We start from the raw sequence: 27,642 nt of genomic DNA, 5'->3' as shown, positions 1-27,642 counted from the left end.
GCCTGATGGTCTGGACACACAGGCTTCAATCATGCATGAGAAAGTCACGTGATGTAGCCTCAGACCATTTAAATATCAGATAATCATACTACCCACCTGAAGTTGAAGGGCACAGAGTAGGTCCAGGTAACTCCTTCAGTTATATCTCAATATCTAGTAAATATTTATCAAGCACCCACTAGGTGCGAGGCACTGTACCAAGTGCTGAGGATGTACGAGGTGAATGTAAACACAAACAGTCCATGTGCTCGTGGGGTTTACCAATCTAGTTGGGGGAGTCACGTGTAAATGCAATGATCACACAAACTGTGCCCTGGTAAACCGTGGTGCGTGCCATGGAAGCCCCCCAGTCCTGAGCTCCGTGGTTCCATGACGGGTGCGTGAATCACCATCTTCTCTTAGAATCCTTGCTCAGGAGGGGAATTGTTTTATCATGGCTATTTGCTATCAAGGTTAGAGATGTTCTGAGAATCACCCTGTTTGTAATAGTAGTAGGTTCTTCTGAAATAAATATGCAGAAGGCAGAAATGAGCAAAACCACTAGGCGATTGGTTCCCTCTAATAATCTGTGGCTTTAAAACAACCAAATAGACTTTTCGGATAAACCAACCAGCCTCACAACTGTTGTCCTGAGAATTCAACCTGGGGACACGTGCTTGAGAACACTGGCAATTCCACCCGCCTCCTCCTTACCCTTCGATGACTGTACAGTTGGGAAAGAAGCATATCGTCTTATAAATAGTCCCCATAATGGAACTTTCTGGTAAGCTCCTCAAGTAATTTTAGATCTCAGCTAGGTTTGTCCTCCCTGCTGCCCAATACAATATCTTCCAGGGCTGCCGCACTGAAGCGATTGAGAAAACAAGAGAAATTAAGACAATTTCCCAGCATTCTGTAAGCATTTGCTTGTGAATGCTGGCTGTCCTGCTGTTTGATGAATCTGATGGTGTAAGAAAACCATGAGACTCAAAGTTCACATCCAGCTCGGCGCTTTATACGTGCGTTGTGAAGGTTGCTACAAAAACGTGATAATATCCTTCCAAGTCTATGACTAATGAGACCACGGATAGCCCACCCGAGACGGCTCAAATGTGTAATTATTGTGAGGATTTCACAGACGCATAAATATAATGATCTTGAGCTAAGTAAATTGCTAGCTACCAATGAAATAAATAGGGTCCCTTCAGAATTTGAAATAATTTGGAATGGTAGGTGGTGGGAAATGATTCACCTTAGCTGTTATCTCTGGAACAGTAATAGAGAACTAGATCTGCCAGCTCTGGTGCATTTACATTGTTCTTCATATCCTGTGGAGTTTGTCAGGAGAGCTCTGGGCCCTGCTGCCTTCCACCCCCTTATTCTGATAGGTCTCCATGCAGCGTGGCTCAGCGCTGGGGAAGAGCAGCTAATATTGTTTACCTCGGTAGGCATCCCAGCCATAATATTTTTCCAAGAAACACTGATGTGTTTAAAGGTCAGGCTGATACTGATTTGACGGAGTAACACAAATTCATCTTTCTAGGAGTAAAATGGTGTACATGACTTGGTTTAAAGGTTAAACTGTTTTTTGTGCACTGGATAGGTCAGAGATATAAGACTTTAATACACAAAGTATAATTACCTGTTCAGACAGACAGGGAGATGCAGCCCAGGGTTTGGATTCTTGGATAGATGTTTGAATACAGGAGTCTATGGATGTTGTGTCATTCTTGAACATATTTCATTATAGGCGGGGAACAATCCTGCGAGGGTGCTCTGTTTCCTTCTTCTAGGAACATGACTGCCGGGGTTCTAAGAGTTGCATTTAAGAGTAACAGGAGAGCTGAGGAATGTTCTCAGATACAAAGATCCCTCAGGGCCCATAAAGTCCCAAATACAAAATCGTGTAGTAGGTGCTAAATAAAAGCTTGGTAGCTGAATGAATAAATTGCATCTTTTTTTTTTAACCTACAAAGTTGGTTTTGATAAATAAGCAAAAGATGCTCTAAATCTGAGCATATGCCAATCTTGGACCCAGAGAGTTTCCTTCATTCATTCCTTCATACACTTTTTTTTTCCGTTCAACAAAAAGCTTAATAAGAGCTTATACACCACTGCACTATACTGGATACAGAGATGAGCTGGGAGGGCATGGTTCTGCCCTCAGAAGGTACCGTCTGTCTGGGGAGAAAAGCAAAGTGACAGGAGGTCACCGGAGGGGAAAGAGGACAGTCAAGGGAGCGGTGCCTGGCCAGGGGCTAGGACCTGGCCTCCGGGCAGCATCCTCCCCTCCTCTCCCGGGGAAATCTGTCTCTTTTTTCGTGGGCAGATGCTTTCTGCATTCCCCTAGTGGGTCCTGGGAGAGGCCTGGCTGAACCAGATAGGCACCAGGCACGGCCTCTTTCCCTGGACCCATTCTTATCCCACCAGCCCCTGTGCCCCAGCAGTGGCCTCTTTACTCCCACTCTTTGCTGGCAGACACAGGGCACATTGCACTCCCGAGGGTCCCACTCTTAGGTGCTCTCAGGTGGAGCAGGAGCAGCAGGGTCTTGGCAGATGGAACAGGGCTGTGATCTTCAACACTAGGATTGCAGTGGGGAACCGTGGATGCTCTGTCCTTCTAGGGGAAGGATGAAACAGGCTTGGCCCGCCGCCCCTGGGACGCGAAGTCCATGCAGTTGGCTGTGCATCCCTGCCCCTGGAACCCCTCTGCTGCTGCTGGGTTCCAGCCACCCCGACTTTGCCATCAACCCCCTGCCAACCTTTTAGAGGTAAGAGTGATCACATGGCCTTACTCGTGTATGCTGTGAAGTTTCAGTGTTAATATGGGTGGGGGTGGTGTTAAAGGAGAAAATACTGAATGGCTGGGGGGAGTGTTCGAAGGTGGGGGGACAGGGAAGAGCGGTGGGGGGGATGGAAGGAAGATGCAGGAGATTCAGGGGGAGTAGGGGTGCCTGAGGGCTTTCCCGTGAACCACGGGGCCCCCCATCTTCAGTTTTCTGGCATGGGGATGGGACGGCCAGGTACTTGGATGTCGGAGAAATCTAAGTGGAAACCATCTGTTACTAGAGGGGAGAGGTGAGGAGTGGTGGTACCTTTATTTAAATCATTTTAGCGACAGGAAGACCACTCAGCCTTACCCCACCCAGGCAGTTGTTGCACTTAAGAAGTTGTCCCAATCTTTTTCTGCCCCTTTTCTGATGGAGGGAGCCATTTATACCCTTCCTGTGTGTTCAGGGCACCAGGTGGGTCTGGGCCCAGGTAAGGCAGATACAGAGAGAAGGAAATCTCCAGGTGGCCCTGAATAGTCACGCTCTACAGGAAGGCCTCATTTGCACCACACACGTGTGGCATTGTGTTTACGGGTGTTCCATGAAAGGATAGCAGTGTTAATTGTTTTTTTTAAAGGAATGAAATCCTGTATCGCTTGTAAATATAAAACAGAGTATAAACTGGCTGGAGAGAGTTCGGCTTATTCCGTCATGTCTCCACCTGTGCCCTCTCCCCGCCTTGGACGTCATGCTTCCTGGCTTCTCTGCCTCTTCTGCTGAGCATCTCTTGGGTAGAGAGGAAGTGCTCAGGGATGTCTGATGAATGAATAAATGAATGAATGAATGAATGAATGGTTTCAATACAGGTCAGAGTAATATGGTGCCCTGCTGGGGACACACAGGAGGATGCATGAATTCCAGGTAGAGAGGCTTTCAGAGGTGGCTGCTTCACAGGGGGCTTCAGGCTGACTCCTAAATGGTAGATAGGGAGGGATAGCATGAGAAAGGACAGAGGCACCAGGCGGTGTCTGGGGAGTAAGGAAATCCTCCGACTAGAGCACAGAGAGGGAGAGGGAGAGGGAGAGAGATGTATTGGGAGCTAAGGTTTTTTTTTTTTTTTTGAATGTATGAAAAGTGCTTCGTCTCCTATATTTTTTTATTTTTTATGCATACATTTTATTTTATTTTGTTTTGCATATATATATTTATTGAAGTATAGTCAGTTTATGATGCTGTGTCAATTTCTAGTGTACAGCATATTCCTTCAGTCATACATGAACATACATATATTCGTTTTCATATTCTTTTTCACCATAAGTTACTACAAGATATTGCATATAGTCCCCTGTGCTATACAGTGTGACCTTGTTGTTTATCTATTTTATATATATATGTTAGTTAGTATCTGCAAATCTCGAACTCCCAATTTATCCCTTCCCACCCTCCCTCCTATATTTTAAAGCACAAGAATGACCATTTTCACTCCAAATTTCATGATGAAAGTGAAGGCCTTGCGTATGCCCAGAAGTGAGATGAAAATATTGTCCAAGGATCTGCCAGGAGACGGGCCCTGGGTTTGCCCTGCATCCCAGGAGTAAGCAGGACCGTGTCTCTGCCCCACTGAGTCACGGCTGAGCCCTCCCCTCCTCCCCCGGGCCACCGGCAGCACTTCTCTTGGACAGACAAGGACGCTGACGCACAGAAGGGGGGCAGTGGCGTGCTCAGCAGGAAGGGCAGCACCTGGGCAGGTCTTTTCCCCTGGATCTCACTGGGAATGCGTGCAGTTCCCTCCTGGGGGCAGCCAGGGTGGCCCCGGGACGTGTGGCCCAGGTCTCCCACAAGAGCATCGAGAGCAGGGACAAGGGAGGCTCCCAGAGGTCAATTCCTGCCCCTGGGCCCCTGCCTACAGCGAAGGCGAGGGGACTCTGAGGACCCTGAGGGTACAGCCCGTCAGGGGTCTCTGAGCATCTGCTGGGCCCCCAGAGAGCTGCAGTCAGTGCTCTTGGAAGGTGTCTGCATAGTTGCCTGTGATACATCAGCATCCCTAAAAATTGTGCTGGGAACACAACTCACCCTACAGGAGTAGAACTGAAGCCAGGGATGGCTCACTATTGGGGGGGGGGCCCTGATCCTGGTTCAGCCTTCGGCAGTGGGAGCAGCTGAAAGCAGCAAGGCCCATCTTCTTCCAGCATTTTCTGAAGCAAGCAGGCGAGCTGGTGAGCACCATTGTGCATAGGTAATAACTCAGCCGGAAACAAGTGTCGTGATTCATGTGTCACGGCTAATGTCTAGCTAATGTCCCCCAGCAGGGATGAGCAATTACAAATTCCTGAATTATCTTCTCTGTCTGTACCTCAAACAAACAAGCAATCATCTGTTTCCTCAGCTAACCCTCCCCGGGGTGAGATGGCTGAAAGGCTGAGAGACAGCGGGCCTCTGAGGTGGGGGCCTGGTGTTGCCACCTCCTGGCTGTGAGTCTTGGGCAAGTTCCTGGGAGGTCTTCATATAATAATTATTTTAGTTTCTGTAATAATATACTTGTCTCATAGGGTTACTGTGAAGATTAAAAATGATTATTAGTTAAAAGTTCCTTGCACATACTAAGCACATCATGAATGCTGGCGATAATTATCAACTGAAAATTAAACTAAAAATATTAGAATGTGGACATTAATAGATAGAAGTATGCTTAGATTTCACAAATGTGTTTAATTTTTCCAAGTCTTATGTTTGAACAAGAGAGCCAAATTGAGTCAACACTTACACACGCCAACTCCTCTGGCCAAGCAAGAAGGCGAAAGCAAAATTGCTCTTGGACTTGGCAAACACATTGTATTCTTCAGCAGCTGTCTCCTGCGGGCTCAGGTCACCAGCCAGGCTTTTGTTATTCAGTGTTTCAGGTACGACCCAAGTAGAAATGGCCGTGGTATTCTGCATCTCACATTTACAACATCAAGTCTTCGTACTTTTTCATAGGTAGGGCTTCATGTACGCTTGAAATGCTAATGAGATGCCAAGAGATTTTCAGGTCTTTCCATGGGGTTGTATTTGGAAACAGACTGATTTGTGTTCAGTTTAAAGACAAGAGCGTGTCTGTTGCCCTCTTGAGCTCTGTCACTCAAGGGCCACCGCCATGAGGGTTGTGATTGGGACCCTGGGGGATCTCTTGGCAGCCTGGGTTCAAGTTCCTTGATTGTTGTGGTCCTTGGTTTCCACAGTTGTTGAAAATGGGTTAGAACTGAGTGCTTCCTTTACTCTGATTTTAAGTAATTCAAATAGGAATAAAACTCACCCACAGTAGCTTCAGGAAAGGAAGGTCTATTGTAAGTGTAGCAGGGACGGCTCAGCGATCCAGGTTTGCAGGTAGAGGGGTTCTCCCAGGAGTAGGGGCAGTGATGGAACAGCCACATGGTCTTTCCATGAGGACACCCCTCCATCTCTTTTTGCATCTGCCCATATCTCAGTCTTCCTTCCTCTGGGTCCCCGGGCTCCACTCCGTCCTCAGCCGCACCTGACCCATCACAGCCTCCCCTATCCCCTCTGTATAAACTCATGATTAATCCCTGCAGCCAACTGTCCTAATCTCTTTGTTTTCTCATGCTGACTTTTTGAGAAAGAAATCGGATTGGCCCCGCTTATCTTACACAGATCCTAACTTACTGACCAGCCTATAGATGGGCTCCGCTTAGATCATTGCCTGCCCGGGACTGGGGGTGGGTGGGCAGCCAGCTGTGGCCTCGGGTAGAGAGAGGAGGATGTGCTTCCCTCAGCAAGCCTGAGATTGGGAAATGCCCTTTGGGTGGGTGAGCATTGTGAAACCCACCCAGAAAATACCCAAAGGGCATTTATATCCTTTCTGCCCCCACTCCCCACCTCCTTCCCACCTGCCGAGAGGGCGCTGACACTTAGGAAAGCCTCTGCAGCCTTCTCTCTGCTCGGACCAGACCGATCAGTGCCTTCGCTCTACAGGCTTTTCTGGTTGTTTCTTTGTTTTGTGCGTTTTGCCTTGTCTGACTGAGCAACAGGCTTGGGCAGGGGAATGAGAATTGGCCTGTGCATCTGAGGAGAAGTTCCCTTCTCTGCTCCATTCCTTCCTTGCCCAGGGCCCTACTCTCTCTGAGCTTCGGTTTTCTCACCTATTACAGGCGGTACTGAGAGCTCACATCCTCCCAGGATGGTGGCGAGGACTGCGTGGCGAGGATGTGGGCTTTGATGTTGGTGAAGAGCTTTTCAAGTGTGAGATTATTATTAGCAACTCAGGTGGAAGTGACTGGGAGCTTCTTCCTCTTGAAGGAGCCCCGCCAGACCTGGAGTCCTGGAGTGAGGGTCTCACTTTTCCCGGATGGGGTGGGCGGACTGCGGTTCTGGCTGGACCGGATCGTTTTATCCACCAGTTTGAAGATGGCTGCAGTTTCTTCTGCAGGAAAGTCCTTTTGCTGCCACTCAATAGCAAACAGTTTCTCCCATGTCCTCCCCGTTCCTGTCTTTGGGAAACCTGGGCCTAAGCCTGTCCTCGCTGCCTTCTCACCGTGTGAGGGAGGGGTGCTGGTGGCAGCCAGTTGGGAGGCCCCTTCCAGAAGCTTCCGCATCAGAGGCCAGCTCCCTGCCCTTGCCTCCCCTGTGGATGATTCACTTCTTGGGTTTTCCTGAATCTCCACCCACTCCCTTTAGTGACGCTGGTGACAGCTCAGGCCTGGCAACGAGAGACTCGTTGGCTCAGAAGCAGGCATGGGGAGCAGAGATTGGAAACAGGGCATCAGGGATTCCATGGACTGCCCAGCCAGGGACTGTGGTCAGTGCAGGCCACTGAGAACATAAAGGGCGGATGCTCGTTTCAGAGCCCTTCTTCCTGCCTCCAATGAGAGATGGAAGATGTGCCAGAACACACGGCCTGAAGCAGCCTTAGCGGGTGGAGACAACAGAGCCATAGTCTCTTCCTGCTGCCAAATTCCAACACCCTCTCTGGCCATTCGTGCAAACACAGAGCTCCCCGGGCTTCTCGCAAGCACCCAACTCCAAGCAAGAACTGTGGGGCCGCTGGTCGCGGGGCAAGTCCTGCTGCCCTCCTGAACTCGTGCCCAGAGTCCTGCTCTGTCTCTATGCCCAGCCTTGCAGCCAGCAGAGGGGAGATCCAGCGAAATGCCAGAATAGGGGTGGCTGTGTCTAGAAACACTTGGAGGGTCAGAGAGACCGAGTGTGCTGTTGGCAGGATCGCGGCTTCCTGCCTGCCTGCCTTTCTCCCGTCCTTCCTTCTAGTTTCCCCTTTTCTTCCCTTTCCTTCCATCCACCAACATTTACCAAAAGTCTACCATGTGCTTTTCTAATCCTCTCAAGGCTTTCAAACTATTTATTTCAAATAAATAAATACATAATCACAATATAGCAGTTGTTCTCAAACACTGGTGAGCATCAGACCCACCTGGATGGCTTATTAAAGCACTGACTGCTGGACCCCAGCCCAGTGTTTCTGGTTCAGGAAGTCGGAGGCGGGGGGACTCTAGAGAACTTGCATTCCTGACATATTCCCGGGTGCTGGTGCTGCTGCTGGTTTAGGGAGCCCAGGGCACAGTAAGCACAATGGAGGGGAAGCACTCATCACACCTGCCAGGAGGTGGGTGGAGGGAGTCAAGGCAGGCTGATGACCCAGGCTGGGTCCCCAGAAGGCAGGAGAGAGCCAGGTGAAGAGGGGTGAAAAGGGTAAAGGCCCCGAGGTGAGAGAGAGAGCCTGGAGGAGGACGTGAAAGCTGGTCAGTGTGGCCAGAGCCTAGAATGGGGTGGGAAGACGGCAAAGGAAGAGGTGATCCTAGACAACTCAACAAGAGCTAGGTCGCGGAGGAGCCTCTGTGCCGCTGGAGGGCAAACCCCTGTGGAGTTTCCAGTGGGGGGTTTGGGGACCAAGTCAGATTTATGTCTTAGGACAGCTGCTTTGGCTGGAGGGTAGAGGATCCTGGAGGCAAGAAAAGTAGTTAGTAATCCAGGCCAGAAGCAGGGTGGCAGCCTTGGCATGGAGAGAAGACAGAGCTGGCACAGACGTGGGAGATGGAGTAGACAGGGCCTGGACGCAGGGATGTGGTGATGGGGGAGAGGAGTCTAGAGTGATGCCTGGGACGCTGAGGGGAAAGCAGCGAACAGAACATCGTTTTCACAACAGCTAGTCTGCCTGGGTTTCAAGGAAGGGGTTGTACCTAAAACATGCTGGGCAAGACCCCTCACCTGAAGAGGGTATTAATTATAAGAACACCAAGGCATCTTAGGGGCCGATGCCCTGTTCTCAGGAGATGTCCACACCATGGCGCAGAGGAAGACGCTGCCCCTTGCCTTCTTTGGCTTCATTCTCTCTCTTTGCAGATCTAATTCCTCTCTTCTCTTCCTACCTGCTGCCTCACTCTCACCCCAAGATATTACCTTATAGTCTTGCTGAACTCTAGGTTCAAAATCCTACCAGAGAGAATTTGAATGGTCTACTTTGGGTGGAGTGGTCAGATTTAGCCAATAAAATGAAGTCTGCCTAAACAGTGTGGAGCGGCATGCTTATACTAAAAAATGACCCTTTGTTTATCTGAAATTCGAACTTGGCTGGACATCCAGTGCTTTTCTGGCAATCCTACCCTAAGCCACATGTTCCCCTTAGGCTGGTCAGTGATGACCAGAGGGGCAGGGTGCAGTGGCTGCTGGGGCACTGGGTGGGAGGGCCAGTTCAGAGAGAGGAGGGTCCAAGCAGATGCCCCGCAGTGTGGGGCAGTTCCCAGGCCAAGGGGTGCTCAGGGGGCCTAACCCTGCGTACTGGGGTCTCAGGAGGAGAGGGCAGTCAGAGTCAGGGAGGCTGGGAGGAGTGAGTTCTTAGAAACCCTGGCCTCAGACCCAGGCTCAGGGCAGGAGTCTAAGTCCCGGAGGAAGAAAGGTGCGTTGAAGGTGCGAGTGGGAGTGTGCGGTAGCTGCTAGGCGGGTCACAGGGGCCGGCCAGGTCCAGGCTCAGGTCTAGGGAAGCAGGCAGATCTGCCCGCTGGGCTGGGCACAGGGGCACAAGTGCGAGGGCCAGGGCTGGGGACTGTGTGGTGCTGTCCGTCTGCCTCCCACTGGCCGCTCTGGGTAGGACAAGAACCACTCCTCTGTGCATCCTGGCAAGTGCCCAGTTCTGAGCAGAAGCTCATTTGCATTTGCTGCCTAAATGAATCCAACCCAAGCCCAGTTTCCTGAGCTGGGGTAGGGGTGTCAGGGCTGGACACCTGACAAATCCAGAAACAAGGAGCTGAAGCTTCATTCGTCCTTGGGTCAGTGTGGGTCCCAGAGTCCAGGGCAGGGCTCAGCTAGGGGTGGCGTCTCTCAGTCATTGCTCTCACAAGAGGGCTGCGGTGGCTGGGGAGCCACAGAAATCCTCCCTGGAGGTCCTTAGAGACTTCTCACTTTACAGGTGGGGAAACTGAGCCTCAAATTTATAGGTGGCTCAGAAAGGTGAGCCACTTGTGAAAGTTCACAACTTGGACTCTTATTCACAATTTTGGGGCCTCTGACTCATGCCCATTCTGAAAAATTGGGCTACAATGCTGTCTTTGCACAAACTCAGTGAACATTTCATTGCAGGATTTCTTGGCAAGCCGTTTGAAGCTGTGAGATGTTGCTAATTCTGGTGAGGTGTGTGGCCCTGGGGGTGGGTGAGCCCCATGCACACCTGGGCCATCCTTCCGCAGCACGTGGGCAGTTTCCTTTTCTACGTATCCATTTCCTCCCGCTCGCGTGGAATTTGAGAGCACGTATGATGAGGGACTCCTTTCTTAAAGGGCTTTGCCTGGACGGAAATGCAGAACAAGACAAAGTGAGAAATGAGTAGGAAGGGGCATCAGCCACGATAAGGAAGAGATAGAGAAACACGCACGTGCACACTCCAAATAGGAAGCTGCCCTAGCTGGGAAGGCGGGGGGTGAGCAGAGGTGCGGCCACCATGCAGGTGGCCCTAAGCCAGACATGTGCGAGGACCAGCGTGTGGACGTTCGCCGCAAACCATAGCTAGTTCAGTTTGCTGGGACTGTGGGTGTTTTTTGTTTTCTTTTTCCCATTTTTCAAACTTCCTTTCACATTTTATAAAGGAAGAGCGTTTTTTTTCCTATTTTCTTACGGAAAACAAATTCCAGATGAGTACACCTTTCAGTGAGTGATCTTTTGAGTGGCAAAGCCAGAGTTGGTGGGAAGGGGAGCAAGGTGGCCCTTAGATGGGTAAGAGTCCACGGAGCGTCTCCACTTTTGGAAACACGTGGCTGATACGGTCAACTTCACATTTAGCTCCACATTATTGTTAACGGGCTGATCAGTGAGACCAAGGGTATAATTTTGGATGAGGGTTTCCAACAATGGTATGGAAATTTCCAGACTACTCAATGTTAGGCTTTTTTTTTTTTTCCTACAGAAAAGGTACAATTTAATTCAGGTAAAGTAAGTTGTTGTTGAGGCAGTTTTGATCCTGGCCAATGATGAAACAGCTCGGCTATTGCCTCTGAGTGGATTTGATTTCCTATAATCAATCTGCTGGGTTTCTGAAAACCTCCAAGTGAAAAATCAGTAAAATCTACTGATTAGTGAAATACAGAGTTAAGAGAGATGTGGAGAATGGCAGGAATGCACTTTCTGGATTTATTTTTCTGAGCACAAAAACTAGGCCCATTGAGCGATGGTTGTTCACCAGCTAGGCACTGTTGGTTTTGGGGAGAATTGTCCTTGTCATGGGCCCGAAGCGTGGACTTTCTAGGTCCCAAGTCCTCTAGGTCAAAGTGAACTGGCTGCTGAGCTGTGCAAACCCAGATCAAGGCGGTGGCAGAGGTGGGAAGAGCACTGGCCTGGGCATCACCCAGGTGATCTGGGGGCTAACTCAGCCCGTGCGGTCTGGTTTCCTCCACTGCTGCTCCACCGCAGGGTTGCTGTGAGCTTACAGGTAACAGATGTCCAGGGCCCGCCCTGGACCATGCTCTCACCAAAGCACATTATTATCATCTTGTTAGATTGTTATTGGCCTTAGAATCTAAAAAGGCAGGCTTGAGAATATGGCCAACAGCCCTACGAGGAAGGGTAGGAAATCCATGTGTCCTGCTGATGCTGCACAAGAGGCTGAAATCAAATTTGCAGGCAGCCAAAGCCTGAGGTGGCAGTTGGGCTCTGGAGGGACCTCATCGAGCGGGACAGTGTACTGACTTCTCTTGTGGAGGGAAGTGGGGTCAGTCCAAGCCTGAGGGCCAGGCCCCCACCCGCACTGGATGGAATAGGAAGCTGGGAGGACCAGCACGGGGCATTTTGGGGGGACAGGAAGTCAACAGTGTGATGTGGTCCCTCCCTGAACCTGCAGGGCCCCGCCCCAGGGCAAGCAGCCCCCAGGAGCTAAAGCTCCGTTCCAGGAGTGTTGCGTGGGCCACCTCATGTAACTGCATGGAGACTTTTGAAGTAGGTATTCTCTACACATGAGAAATGCAACACAAGAAATCACATCATTTGTCCACATTTACACACTGCATCGTGAGCCAAGATTCCCGCCCCAGAATGTCAGAATCAAGAGTTCCAGGTCATCTGCTACGCTCACTTGCACAGGAAACAGTGCTCCACACTGAATGGCCGGCCTTGGCCTTGACAGTAGCACTGAGGGCCTGTTCTGTCCATGCCACAGGCAGGTGCCGAGTGCTCTCTCAGCGTCTATAGAGATGATTTTTTCCCGCTTAATCTGTTATTGTAACTTACTGTATTAGTTTCCTATTGCTGCTCTGATTACCACAAATCGAGTGACTTAAAACGACACATTCATCATCTTGCAGTTCTGAAGGTCGGAAATCTTAAAATTAAGGCGTCAGCCCGGCTGCATCACTCCTGGAGGCTCTAGGGGAGCACCCGTTTTCTTGCCTTTTCAGTCTTCTACAGGCTGCTCGCACTTCCGGGCTCTCGGCCCCTCCCCCCTTCTTCAGAGCCAACCGTTTAGCATCTTCAAATCCAACGCATCTCCCCACCCTGTTCCTTCTCTCTCTCATCTTTATTTCTGTCCTCACATCTCCTACTCTTACCCTCCAGTCTTCTCTCATCAGGATCCTGGTGATTGCATTGGGGTCCACTTAGATAATCCAGGCTAAGATTCCAATCTCAACATTTTGACTTAACCACACCTGCAGCATTTCTGTTGCCGCACAAGGTAAGGTATTTGCAGGTTCCAGGGATTAGGACACAGATGTCTCTGGTGGTGGTTGGCGGGGAGAGGGGGCGTTACTCAGTTTATAGCAGTTACGCTGGCAAATCTCACGTTGACTTATTCTTGCTTTCCTGAGAAAAATGCTAACTAGTCAAGATGCTGTTATGTTTTCTAGAGTCTCTTCTATAAGGGCACTAACGTCCTCATCAGGGCCTCACCCACATAACTTCATCTAAATCTAATTCCCTCCAAAAGGCCCCGTCTCCCAGTACCATCACACTGGGGGTTAGGGCTTCAATATGAATTTGTGGTTGTGGGAGAGGAGACACAGTTCAGTCCACAGCAGGGGCAGTGCTACAGACGATGCAGAAAGTCACCAGGGTGAGGGAGGTAGAGGGTCAGGGAGACCTCTGAGCAGAGGGCATGTGAGCAGAGGTGGAATGAAGGTGGGGAGAGAGCCATGTGAATGTGGGAGGAGAGTGGTCCTGGCAGAGGGACAGTCAGTGCAAAGGCCCTGAGGCAAGAGTCCTCTTGGCGTGCTTGAGGAGCTGTGAGGAGGCGAGGTAGAGGATAGGACAGAGAAGAGGCCAGGGGCCAGGGTGTATAGGTGATGGCATACTCTGATATACATTAAATAGATCACGCTGGGCTGCACATAGAATAAACTCTAAGAGGGCAAGAATAGCAGGAGTTGTAGCCAGGAAGCTGCTGCATAAAGTCGGCTAATACTTTCCCTTCCCTAAATGTTTTTGTCTGATTTTGATATTAACATGATGCTAGCTTTGTAAAATGAGTTGGAGGAACTTTTCCTCTATTTACTTATGTAGTTTGGAAGGGGGAGAGTTTATATAAGTGAGAGATAACCTACTTATTATTTGAAGGTTTGGCAAAACTCACCTGTCAACATGCTGAATCAGAGGTCTTTTGTGTGAGAAGAGTTTTGACTCTGATTTAATTTATTTAATAGACCCATTGTGATTTATATTTTTTCTAAATTCACTATTTGTAATAGGTTTCTAGAAAATGACTCATTTTCCCTTAAGTTTTTATTAAAAACTTAAAGAATAATTTACATCAAAGATTCTTCTGATTTTTAAAATCTTAATCCTAACAATTTATTCCCCTTCCATGCCTAATAGTTCATATTGTGCCTTCTCTCTCTTTATCTCCTTCCATCTCTTCTTCACCCAAACTTGCCATAATTTGTCTATTTCAGTTAATCTCTTGAAACGCAGATACTGGTTTTGTGGGTTCTCTCTGTTCTTTTGTTTACTTCTTGCTGGCTCTGTAATTTCCTTCTCTGCTTTCTTTGTGATTACACTGCTGTTCTTTTTCTAACTTGTTCAGCCAGTTTATCAATTTCAATCTTTTTTTTAGTATGTATTTATTTATGTACTTAAAGTTCCGACTTTCCCTCTAGGTACTGCTTTAGCAAAACACACAGAATTTGATACTTCGTGTTGAATTGTGCTTTTAAATTTTAAAAATCGTGGGCTTGGGTATTCTTCTTTGAGGAAAACCTTTTGGTCTGCTTGATCAGTTTCTGCGAGAGGCGTGCTGAACTGCAATGCAGGCTTACCCACCCCTTCTGGTCTTTCTAAGTGCCTCCCAGGTTCTGAAGCTATGTTTCCAAGAATATGAAAGCTCAGGCTTAAACTTTTCATCAATATAGAATATCCCTCTTGCCTCCTTTAATGATTTTCAATCTTGTCTGGTATTAATTTTACTACATCTGCTTTCTTTCTGTGCTCACATAACTGGGACATCTTTTTTTCATACCTTTACATTCAACCTTTTCTTATTTAAATGTGTTTCCAGTAAATAGTCTGTTGCTTTGCTTATTTGGGAAGACAGTTGGCTACAACATGCTGGAAACCAGAAGTTTAACATTTAAGTTCTTGCGGGCTAAGGTAAGGTGAGCCCTCTGTCTGCACAGCGTAATCCAGGTGGTAGCTGGGCCTCTGCCTTGGAAGCCTGGTGTGTGGGACCTTCAGCTCCCAGAGTCCAGCCCTGCTTGCCTGTCCTCTGTGCTCCTCTGCCAACACCTGCCTGTGTCACTTCTGCTAAAGAGACCATGTCTCCCCCCTCTCCAATGCTGGTGAAGTTTACATAACATAAAATTAATTATTTAAAAGCAAAAAAAAATTTTTTTAAGCAGTAGCATTTAGTACATCCACAGTGTTGTGCAACCACCACCTCTATCTAGCTACAAAATATTTTCATCACCCCAAAATAAACCCAGATCATTAACCAATCACTCACCCCTTCCCCTCTCTTACCCGCTTGTAAACACTGATCTGCACTCTCAGAAGCTGGGAACAATTTCCTCCATTTAGAATCATAAAGTTCAAGTAACTGCGTTTCATAAACACAAAGAAAGAACCATGCTGAATTTATGAGCACATGGTTAGGGGAGACTCGTTACGTGTGGGGTCAGACGCACTTCTGGGGTCCAGCCGTGGGCCGGGTGTGCCGCGTGCGTGTCTGTCTTCACGCCCATGGTCTCCACCGCTGCCTGCAGCTTCTCCCTCGTCAGGCTCGCCGCCTTTACGAGGGTTTTCTTCCAGTGGGAGGGTTTAGGACGCACCAGAGATGCTCTTCCAAACAAGTGGGGCATTTCTCCAGGAGCCAGAAAAATCAGCCAGTGCTCAAGCAGGCTGAAAGACACTTTTGTTTTTCCAAGCTCTGAAATAATCAAGATCTCACTGGGTACATGTTTGCAAACAAGAAGGAACAATGAGCATATTCAACATGTAGGGTTGTATTTGCAGTTCTTTGTGCAGGACGGTCATTTGTTAGGGCTTGATTACAGCTGTCACTTCGTGAAAAAACGGGTGAGCCTGCGGCCTGCTCAGAAACGAAAGCTCGCTGACTTGTGAAATGCAAAGGTCCACGTCTCCGCGTTGGGCACCAACGATTCTCATGAAAGGGGAGGAGGCTGGTTTAAACAAAGAAAAGTTGACAACAGCAGAGTGAGCAAGACCATCGTGAATGCATCTGCTGATCGATCCTCTGTGTTTGGGGGTTTCTGCTTTCCTGTGGCAGCTCCACATGTGTGAGTATTGACAACCACACTTGCAATGTCAAGACTAAGATTTGCTTTGATACAGAGATACTAATCTTCTATAGACTTAAGTAAATCAGAGTGTAGGAAGAACTGTGGGGACAGGGGTTCTGTCAGTAAGGTTTCTGTCAGCAAAGGTATCCAGCCAGCCATCCACTGCCCCTGTCAGGAGGGATCTTCCCCACAAATCCATGTGGCCTGGGCCCCTCACTTCTGGGCCCCGCTGCCCGCCAGCTACTCCAGGTGGAACAAATGGCCGGCTTGTTGGAGATTTGGGCACCAGGATCCCTGATGAAAACCAGCTATAGACAGTTCCCCAAACTTCGCTCACCCACCCACACGTCATCTTTCTTCTTGATGATAACCAAGCGTGGGGAGCAGTAATAGGACTGACATGAATGACCTGGAACACTCATCCAATGCTTCACCCTTAGTAACTCACTGTTCAGTTCTCACAGATGAGATGGCTTCTATCCTCATCATTCATGGTTCACAGGTAACGACACAAGACACCCCCCCCCCAGTCCTGGAACTCGGGCTCCTAGTCCCTGGGAAGTGCTGTTTCTTAAGCGTGGGGCGGCCCAGGCCAATTCTGTTGAGACTACTTATCTCTGGGCCGTATGTGGGGGAAAACCGTATTCCATTAAAATTACTAGTGTGAGAAAACTGCAGAGACACGTTGAAACTGTGCAATGGAACAACTTTCGAGGCCTTCTGTGCCTCCCAATTAATATTTGTATGCAGTGAATCTCTGTGCTGTGTCACAGTGTGGTCCTGTAAACCACGCCATTCAAAAGAGCAGCATAATGTGAATCATACTTCTTCGCCAGACAATACCATTCTGACAGTGGCTAACATCAGCATAGTGTTTTTGTTTCCAATGTATTTTCACAAACATCTTATTTGAGCATTCAGTAAGCACTTACTAAGTACAGTATCGACATAAGCTTCCATCAGATAGGGCTGGTTATCAAGAAAGACCTTTAGCCTAATAATAATAATAATAATAGTATCTTCTACATTCTGTGCACTTACTCTGTGACACTGTGGTAAAGGCTATTATAAACATTATTTCGTTTAATGTTCACAACACACTGCCACCATGAAACAGCATTTATTGTTAACCCCTCTCCCTTTTTTTAAATAAAAAAGGAGAATGATGCTGAGAGAGATTAAGGAACTTGCCTGTGGTCATACAGTGCTAATAAGTGGATTCTCTGCTGACACTCTGCAGACAGGTGATGGTAGTTGTGGAAAAAGAGGCGGGGACATAATTACGCAGGTTTGAAAAAGCAAAATAATGCTTAAAGTTCAAGACTGCTTAAGAACAATCAAATAGCTTGTCGTACTCAGACTTTAGAGATACTAACAAAAGAAAAACCATGTAGTAAATTCTCATATGAATGTATATGAGATGCAGAAATCCTAAATAAAATACTAGGCAATTGAGTCTTACACTACATTAAAGCCTAACACACCGTTCCAGGGATGGAAAGATAGTTTAGAATGAGGCACTCTATTAATATAATTTATCATTAGACCAAAAAAAAAACTGGTTATTTGCATATCTGAAATAAAATTTAATATCCAATATTGATTACATTTTTTAAACACTACTGCAGTGAACTGGAAATAGAAAGACCCTCCTTTAAAATGGTAAAGAATGTCTGTCTTAAACTGTCGATCAGTATCATACCACTTACTAGTGAAATACTAGAAGCCTTCTCATTACAGTCAGGTAGAAGACAAGAGTGGCCACTGTTACCCAATTATTTAGGGCTGTGCTGGAAACTGGAAGTTAATGTAGAAATACACACACAGAAAAAGAGAAGAATATTAGATGGGCCTTTTAGAAAGGAGAAGACAAAGTGGTAATTATTTGCAGGTATTGTAGCTGTCTACCTGAAAAATCCAAGACAATCAACCAGCAGACTATTAGAACTAAAAAGAGAATTTAGTAAGCTTGCTGTTCCTTAAAGAAATACACAACACACAACCTAATGAACTTGATAAAGAACATGAAAGAGTAGTTCTCAGAAAAGGAAATAGGAATGACTCTTACATGTGTGGAAAGGTGCTGAGCCTCACTCTGAATAAGAAAAATCAAACGAAAACTACACGGAGAGTCTGCTGTTCGCCTGCCAGCCTGGCTAAGGTGGAGAAGTCCCTGAGACGGGGCTGGAGGACTCTTCTGGTAGTTCCTGTTGGGAACTACCACATCTCTGGAGAGCAGTCTAGCCCAATTTACCAAAACTGCAAATGTCCATTTGACCTATCAGTGAACCCCATAGCATACAGATACGCTCACATGTATGTGAGATGGTATGCTTACAGCTATTCACTGCCGTGTTGTTTGTTTGTTTTTGAAATAGCAGGAGATGAGAAACATTTTAATGCCCGTCCACAGGGGAATGGTTGGATACCCTGTGGTATCCAACCTGTGCCAGAGAACCTAGGAAAAAAGATGGACTCTTTTCTTTAGTTACTAATATGGGGTAATCTCCCAGGTACATTGTGAGATGGACAAGAACTGCTACCACATAACAAGAATGATTCATGTGTTTATCTGCGTCTGTATGAATTGTCTCTAAATACCTAGATAAGAAACTGACAACATTGTGTCTCCAGGGGTGAGGGATCTTGGTGGAGACTTTTTACTATATAACTTTTCTAAAATTGTAAAAGTTTGAACCATGTGAATGTAATAACATTTTAAAACTAAATTAAAACATGATTATAGAAAAAATCCTTTTGATAAAACAGCAAACATACTGACTAGTTAGGGGATATATTCACAATAGTCACAATACAAAATAAAATACAGAGGTATATATTTAACAAGAAAAATATAGGACCCGAAACTAAATAAGACATAACAGTACCTGTCTGGGTAGCAATATTGATCAAAAACCTCTAAACTATGTATAATCTTTGACCCAGCAATTTCACTTCTAGGAATTTAGGCCAAAGAAATAGTCATAGATAAGATCAAAGGTTAACTTACAAGAGTATTTATCACAACCCTGCTGATAAAAGAAAAATTGGAAACAAACTAAATGTACAATGATAGGTGTGAAAACAGGGATTAAAAGTTGTGCTTATGCACGTCCTGGACGCAGACTTGTGAGCCTCCTCAGACTCCCTGGACGGCTGGCTTCTTTCTGTCCTTTGGGTCTGGCGTCCCACCTGCACACATCGCCCCCTGTTACTGACCTTAGACGAAGCACCACAAGCCAGAACTTCCTCAGCAAACAGCACCGAGCATTGCGGGAGGGTTAGCTCCTGAGGCTGGACACAGGAGGGAGTGGGGTGGATACATCCTGTCCTCTTGCTCCCCTCTGGGAACTACTCATGGTGAGGTTCCTCCTCGTAGCCCTTCTGGGAAGCTCCGATGCTGAGGGGACATGTCTGTTGAGGGACCTGTTGCATCTGTTTGCAGCTCATCCTGAAATTGTGACCAGCATGGTGACCCATCACTGTGTATATTACCTTGTGTTTTTCTTCTCTTTTCTTTCCACTATCTGGGCCTTGGGTCTGCACCTCCCGCATAAAGTTATCAGGACTTTAATCCTTGCCTAAGGCTGTGTTTTCTAGAGGACCTATGTGAAGACGTTATACAAAGCCATTATTTGAAATGATGCTGAAGATTGTATTGTCTATATATCTATTTTATTTTCTGCATGTTATGGTGCTTTGACATCATAAGAAACCTTGTCAGCTGGGAAGAGGCTGCCCCTCCTAGAGCTAGACAGTTCTTAGAGATAGCAAAGCAAAAGGCTCTTTGAGAGCCTTATGTCCTCTGTCTGTCCTCTGCCCTACTCTCCCAGGGCCAGGCACCAGGCAACTGGAGACCATCCCCATAGCCTAAAGCCTGCCAAAGTTATTCAAAGTTGCCAATCCTACCTTAGCTGTTTACCGTGCCCTGCCTTCCTTTCCCAAAGGAACTCTGATAAAAGCTGTGGCCTTGGCTCTCCCTTGGCTCCTGCCCCCCCTCCCTCCTGACCACCCTGGTGCTTTCCCGTGTGGCCCTGCGGGGTGTGGCGTGCCTCCTGTGTCTGGGACCTGTGAGTACAACAGCCGTGTTTTCCTGAGCCTCTCCTGTGTCTCCTCTTGTGACTGTACCCGACTGACCATCACACAAAAGAACTCTGAACAAAGACTATTTTATTGATACAGAAAAACATTCAGATGGGATGATTAAAAAGCACATTTATAAAACAATGTTAATATGTTCCCATCATGTAAAAAATAAACACCAGAAACAAGTTTGGAAGAAGAGTTACACGTGCTGAGGGTAGTTAACGTTGGAGGTAAGATTGTGAGGGGTATCTTTCTTTATTGTGCTGTTTTTATTCCTGAATTGTCTACATTTATCTAAAAACCCAGTTGTGCCAGTTATCTACTGCTGCATTCCAAACCACCCCAACACTTCGCAGGTGCAGGCAGCAGCTGTTTTGTTTGTTCATGATTCTGTCGGTCAGCAGTTCGGGCTGGGCTCAGTCAGGTAGCTTTGCTGGGCTTTCCTGGAGTCGGTCACGTGGCTCCAGTGGTCGGTGGCTTTCCCGGGGCTGTTTGGTCCAAGGGGGCCTGCAAGTCTGGCAGTTGGTCCTGCTCGTCAGCTGGGCCTCTCTCTCCACAGGGCCTTTCCTCCCCGGAGTGCCAGCTGGGGCTGTATGAAATGGCGGCGGCAGCGTGCCAAGAGGGTGGAGGTGGGGCTGCAAGGCCTCTCAAGGCCCAAGCTCTGAGCTCACCCAGTGTCACTTCCACCCCAGTCTATTGGTCAAAGCAATAGTCCTGCTCAGAGCCAAGGCTGGGGAAAGACCCCTCCTGTGGCTGTGAGAAGTAGTAAAGTCAGGATGTGGAGAGGCTAGTGTACAGGGTTGAAAGGACGATCTGATTCTCTTGGTAAACGTTTGCAATCAACTTACCATACCATTTTAAAGAAATTTAAAAACTCTTCTGGTCTATGTACCTATACTGAGACAATAATAATGCCTAACACTTTTATATCATTTTGTGCCAGACTCAAGATTCTATTTGGACTTGAAAAAATTTTTTAAGTATTGAATAAGCCCTACAGTGAATATATTTCACCATAATAGATTGGCTGTTCCTCCCCATCAGTTTGAATTAGTGAGATTTACAGCATATGTATCAGGGAGAGAAAACTTCTTTAATTTAGTTCCTGGCTGCCAGACAGACTGTCAGATTTGTGCTAGTGATTAGAAAAATGAATTTCTCACAATTCTGCAATTAAAACCCTCCCCGCTTTCCATTCCTGATTGTGTGATAGGATAGGAACCATCTCCCAGTAGTTTAATATTATTAGATTAGCAAGAAGATGTCTAACATGACTCAGTGTTGTTCTTAAGAAATAATTAGCTACCTAAGTGGGTAGACCTCCACGGAATACAAGTATATCTCTTTTATAACATTTAAATTTGGAGGCTTAATTATCCAGTGAAAAATAGTCACTTTAGCACGTTAGTCCATTTGGCTGTATATTGACATTATTAAAATGCTTTCCTGGTCTTTATGCAAATTGCTTTTTTTAAAAAACCAATTTATCTCCTAGCAACCCAAAGTGAAATAAGCACTGAAAAAAAATGACATCTCAAGAAGACTTTGGGCTCTTAATCCAAGTAAATTCCTAGGGCTTATTTGTTGATTATCTGAATGAACAAATGGACAAATGGTGGATTTACGCCTACAGGTATATTTGCATCTGAGTCACTCTCTCAATTTTTAAGCAGCTAATTAAATAGCTCACAAAATAACACAAATAAGTTCACACAAATAAACAGTGAAATGTTACACATTTGGTGGTAATTTCCAATCTGTAAATACGCACTCAGCTGAATGGGAGAACTGACCGTGAAGTTATGCACTTGAAAGACTTGCCCAAGCTCTGGAGGTTTCTTTCTCTTTTCTCTTTTTAGGGATGCCTCCTGGCCATGGGGGGGCTGGCAGCCACCTCACTTCCTAGATTCTTAGCTTTCTCCTCTGTGAAATGTACATGAAGTCTAATTTGAGAAGATAGAGTCAGATAATGGGGGCGAAAGTGCTTTATTGCTAGCCATCCTGGAGCTGAAAGCCATGGTTCTTTTTGTGGACAATGCAGCACTTAGGATGTAAGCTACAGGCCCAGCAGTGACCCAGCAGGTAGCACCCTGTCCCTGCCTGCCCACCTCCCTGGGCGTGAGCGGTCAGGCCTGAAGGGCCATGTGCCCCTTTGCTTCATGACTCGGTTGCCTCTGCCATTGTCGGGCACTCAGACCCGCCTCCTCAAGCTGGCTGCCCCAGGAGGAGTGCCACTTCACCCCTGGCCCCGAGGCCTGGAGCCGCACGCAGTCTGGGGAGAGCCCTGCTGCCCTGTGGAACATCTTGCTGCACCTCGTGAGTGGGGCTCAGGCTCTCGCTGCTGTGCTGGCGCCACAGGCTCCTCCTGCTGGGAAGAAGGACAGCTCCCTCCCCACACAAGGCTGTGTCCACCCGCCCGTGCTCCCAGGGCTGCTGTTCTCACACGCACTCGGGCAAGGTCAGGAGTCCATCGCCCCTCCCGCCCCCAGCAAATGACCCCTTCCCTCAAAGCCGGTTCTCTGCAGTGACTTACCCAGTAGTTTTTTTGTTTTTGTTTTTGTTTTGTTTTCAGGATTCCTGGAGAGTGACAGAAGCCAAATTCAATCCCACAAGTTTAGGCCGAAACGGAATTTTTAGGTTCAGGCAACCCGGCCCTCAAAAGGGCAAAGACAGGCTGGGTTTGGGGATGATCATAGCTGGGCGACTCCTGGTTTGAGTTCCCCAAAAGCTGAGCCTGAGACAAGGACGTGGCTGCAGGTCATTTGTGTAGGTGTTTCTAGAAAGCCCAAGTGAGGGTGTAGGGGAAAGGGAAACAGAGAAGCGAGAACAGCCTGAGGACCTGTGTGACTGATGAATTACCGCGGTGGGCAACGGGGCTCCCACGCAGGGACCCCGAGAAGCCGCCGGACCAGCCTCAAAATCTTCCAGTGCAGGCTGGGGAGGCTGGGGTGCTTATCCACTACCTCTCTTCCCCTGCTGCCGAGAGCTGCCCCTGCGAATCTGAACTTTTCTGCACTTCTGGGTTGTGCCAGCTGGAGGAAGCCCTGGCAGAGAACAAGAAAGCCACAGGGACTCGAGGTGGGAAGCTGGCCCCAGGCTGCTGTGCTGGAGAGCCCAGGTGGGCCAGGGGCCACACAGTGGGCACAGACTCCTCCTGCTCTGGGCCCAGACACCCTAGGGAATCTGTCTGTCTGCCTCTGCTAGTAGTTTGATCCCTCTGACAACAAGGGGACTTTCTGCAGGGAACTTGGTCTCAAGCCCCTCCGGGCTGACATCCATCACGGAGGACTCTTCCCTCTGGCTCCAGAAAGCAACGCTCCAGGGAAGGACTCTGGCCTGGTAAATAGGATCATGTGACCATCCCTGGGCCAATCAGGGAAGTCCGGGTGATGAAGGATTATAACTGGCCTAGGATGGGTCATTTCCCCAGGCCTGGCCAGAGGGGTGGGGTCTGTTCCCAGAGGCAGAAATGTGAAGCCAGAAGAAGCTTTGGGCCACTTTCCCCATCAGAAGGCCCACCTGGCAGCCTTCAGATATTTTGAACTTCAGAAAGGAGAGTCTGGGGTCTTGATCCCTTCCCTTTCAGAAGGCTTCTGGGCACTAAATTTAAATTTGCCCTTTTCTCCCCACTTTTCCACTTTTGCTTCCAATTGACCGGGCACCGTGAGTTAGGAAGACGCTTGAAGCCCATAAACCACACCTAGCTGGCTGTGTTTCGTGGTATTCTTGGAAACCCCTCTTCTTCCATTTATCAGGCATGAACATAATTGGAGAAAAGGTTTGGACAAAGGAAAAGAGCAAATGGAGAATTTTAAAATATTTTTCACACCTTAGGGCAACTGACATTTTAGTTAGATTGATTCTTTCTCTTTTCCTCGCTGGGAATAAGACTTTCCCTCGCCTGACCTCAGTGAATGCCAAGGGAACCCTTTCACAGCTCAAGGGCAAGCGCGACATGCAGGAAACTACTTCGTAAAAGCCAAGGGGGCGTTGGCTGGCATGAGACTGATTCTCCAAAATGTCATTCTCCACATCTAATAAAAACCGTATCTTTTCAGAATTGGACATTCATCCACTCTTTCCTCCAACTAATATTTATTAAATATCCAGCAGGTTCTTGATAAACAGTGTTGACTGAAATCAACAGCATCCCTGCTTTCAAGGAGCTTACTTCGAGCTGGGGAGACAGAGGATAAGCCCGCACGAATTAAAAAAACGAACTTCCGCCCAAGAGTGAATGTACTAGAAATGCAATACAACAGGAAGTAGCCAAGGAAGCTTTAAGAAAGATGATCTTGACTTTGAGTCAAGAGTTAAACAATCCGAGTCCTTGGTGAGATGAATTGAGGAGAAGCAGCTCAGGCAAGGCACGAGCAGGTGCCAAGGCCCGGAGGCAGGAAGCCGTTTGGGTGCTCAGGAACCAGAAAGAAGGCACAGTGGGTGGGGCAAGGAAGATTGGTGGGCGGATTCAGAAAGATTGCACTGGCAGGGCCAGGAGCGTGGTAAAGAGTGGGGATTTTGATCTCAATGCAACAGGAAGCCGTGGGAGGGGCGTGAGTAGGGGAATGGTGCTTGCAGTTGTGGTTTTTCCAAGGTCAGTCTTGCTCTTGTAAGGCTAACCTTCAGGGGTGCAGGTAAGACGAGTGTGGTCTACTTACAAGTGGTAGCAGAGGAGAATCTGGAGGTAGAACCAGCAGAACTTGTTGGTGGAGGGACAGACAGGACGAGGAGCGGGAGGAGGATGGAGGATGGGGCACCCCGCCTTCCCCGGGCTCTGTTCTTCCAGGAAAGCAGAGACCACTGGATACCAGGGAAGCCTGTAGCCAGATTTGGCTGCACATACGAGCGTCTTCTCTGAGTCTCTGACAACACCGGGGTCCTGTCCATGTTATCTTGGGGAAAAAAGAAAATCCAAGTCAGAGAATGACAGAAAACTTAGTTCTGCTAAAAGAAGACAATTTAATTCCAGTTGAAATGTTGTTTCTGTGCCAGCAAACGAGCTCTACTCATTCACTATCCTTGTGTGACCCAGGGATTTATTTTCATCATTCATAGTAAAGTTGAGCTAAACCAGAATTAGGTTTTGATGTGAATTTCAATTAAACAGCTTCAAAGCCTGTGGGTTAGGATGCGTGTACTATCCGCAGCTCTCAGAATAGCGTCCTCTCCTCACCTGAAGCTGAGAGTGCTTTTGGAAAACTCTATTGCCACCCCCTACCCCCACACCCCCCACACCAAATCCGTGGGTTCTCTGGGAAATCGCTCTTTCCCTGCAGGACGCTGTGGTGGGAGAGCACGACTTCCCTCTGGCACTCAGGACTCTCTGGTGGATACAGTTATTTTAAAAACGGGCAAAAATGCGTTTGGTGATTAGTGACTATAACTCTGATCAGTAAGCCATTTCCAAGGCACTCTCACATGTAATATGTCGTTTGTTCATCTCAGCAGCTCTGTGAGGTCACAGAGGCTTGTCCTTTTAATCCCTCTTTCTCCTCTCTTTGCTCAGATGCCCCCGGATCAGAAAAGCCCCTACTCCTTCCCTTTATATGTGCAGCCCACAAATTCTGCTGCCAGAGAGCCGAGAGGGAAAGGAAGTGACTGTGCAGGGCACAGAGTCAAAGGAAATAACATTGAGAAAATCCTTCTGTTAGAATTTCAAGTAAAAAGAGCAGGATGCAAAATTGCCTATACAATCTGGTAAGACTATATTCAACATGCACATGAGCCTAGAGGGAAATAAAAAGCCTAGAGGGGAAAAAAAAGGCTTGCAGGAAACATTCCGTCGTGCTCATTACAGCTGTTTTGGGATCCCAGGATTGTACGTGATATTTTTACTATGAATTTTTAGTATTTTCCCATGGTTTAAAATAATGGACATTTGTAGTATTTATTGTTTTGTCCATTCAGAAAGAGAACCTGAGACCTTTTAGAAAACTTCTCTTACCTCAGCCTGTGCTTTGCTGAGGGCTGCTCATCACTGCATCCCACCTCTCTGGCTGGAGGGATGGACACGTGTGTGACGCAGACTGAGCCAGTTACGCCACCCCTTTCCCTGACCACAGTCCAGGGACAGGCGTAGGAATCAAGCCATGTCACACCAAATCCTTCCCTTGGTCCCAGTGAGTAGAAAAGGAAGCCAGGAAAAAAAAGTGTAAGGAAAGCTCACAAGCCATTACTGGCTTTGAAGATGGAAGGGGCCACAGAACAAGGAGTGAGGGCAGCTTCCAGAAACCTAAAAGGCAAGAGAAATGGATTTACCCTCGAGCCTCCAGAAGGAATCAGCCCTGCCAATACCTTGACTTTAGCCCAGTGAGACCCATTTTAGACTTCTGACTTCCAAATAGATTTGTGTGGTTTTAAGGCATCAAGTGTGTGGTCACTTGTTGCCAGCAGCAGTAGGAAACTTACACAGAAGAGGAGAGGCCAGCTCTAGACAGGGGGCGTCTGGGCTTGGCCAGGACGCCAAGGCGCAGCTGCAAGCTTGCTGCAGACCCCACCATGACGGAATTTTGGGAAACCCCGCTTCCCCACCACAGCCGTGATATTCATGGGGAGCTGTCAGCCATGGTGCTGCAAGCACACAGCTTTGGTCTAGGGGTCCATGCTGGGCTTTGAGACTAATGAACTGAAGCTAGAGACAGTCACTGGGGTGCCCCAAGTGGGCCATCTTCCCAACCATGTCCTGCAGGAGTGGGGCACCTGGGGTGGAGGTGCCAGCTGTATGGAAGCCATCGGCAGACAGGAGGTCAGCTGAAGGGTCCGGGACAGGCGCCGAGTACTCCGCCAGGGAAACTTGAGTCCCAGGGGTCTGTGGGACAGGCCAGTGCTGGGTACTCTCCCGACCCCCATTTCCACCTCACAGACACTGAGTTAAAAACCAGTCAAGGTGAGGAGAAACGAAAGGGCTGTTGGAGTTCTAGGAATGTCACTGGATGAACTGAGGAAAATGTCTCTGTCGTTGGGTCAGAAAAAGCCCATTTCCAGCACAAGAGCGCAAGTGGAAACCCTCATACCGTATGTCAGTGACGATCATTTAAAATACCTTCCATCTAACGAGCTGTTAAACCAAAGGTGTTCCATCCTCCTCACTTGAGAGCTACGCCTATATAAGGACAATTTTAAAAAATGTTTAAATATGTTAAAAATTTAGGTGTATGTTAAATATTAGCATATTATAAAATAAGTATGTTTGACTACTTTTTGCATAAAAGAAAGTTGACAAAAGATGAAAGATGACCAAATTTAATTATTGTGTGTGTCCACACATTTTGCTGATGGGTCAGTGATGGATGAGTGAGTAATAAAATAGACATGTATAATTCATAAATTATATACTTAGGACGGAACATGTATATTTCTTATCTTTATTTTGGCAAAATTATTAACTATTGTCATGATAAAGATTTTCATATAACTTATATTTATATGGAATAATGCCAAATCAGACATTTCTTGAGTTATCATAGTTCTTAGCCTTTTATTAATTTCAAGTTGGAGGAACTTTGCTCTGTGAAGTAGGAACTACTGGAGTCATCAATAAACTTCATGCAATAGTTAGACTCCAAAATGGATCACGAATTGCACATACCACG

General features: G+C 47.5%; 1 long non-coding RNA gene across 6 annotated transcripts in view; it reads left to right on the top strand.

Annotated features, from left to right (window-relative positions):
- Positions 1-27,642, top strand: part of LOC116278690 (uncharacterized) — a 75,646-nt gene that overhangs the window by 4,283 nt on the left and 43,721 nt on the right. For all 6 annotated transcript variants that reach the window (XR_012077663.1, XR_012077662.1, XR_012077661.1 and 3 more), the window contains exons 2-3: positions 2,604-2,750; positions 25,557-25,747. This is a non-coding gene — a long non-coding RNA (uncharacterized lncRNA). The remainder of the gene's footprint in view (positions 1-2,603; positions 2,751-25,556; positions 25,748-27,642) is intronic.

Source organism: Vicugna pacos, chromosome 11 (genome assembly GCF_048564905.1).
Source record: "Vicugna pacos chromosome 11, VicPac4, whole genome shotgun sequence".
Taxonomy (NCBI): Eukaryota; Metazoa; Chordata; class Mammalia; order Artiodactyla; family Camelidae; genus Vicugna; species Vicugna pacos.
This window is presented reverse-complemented; position numbering and strand designations above follow the sequence as displayed.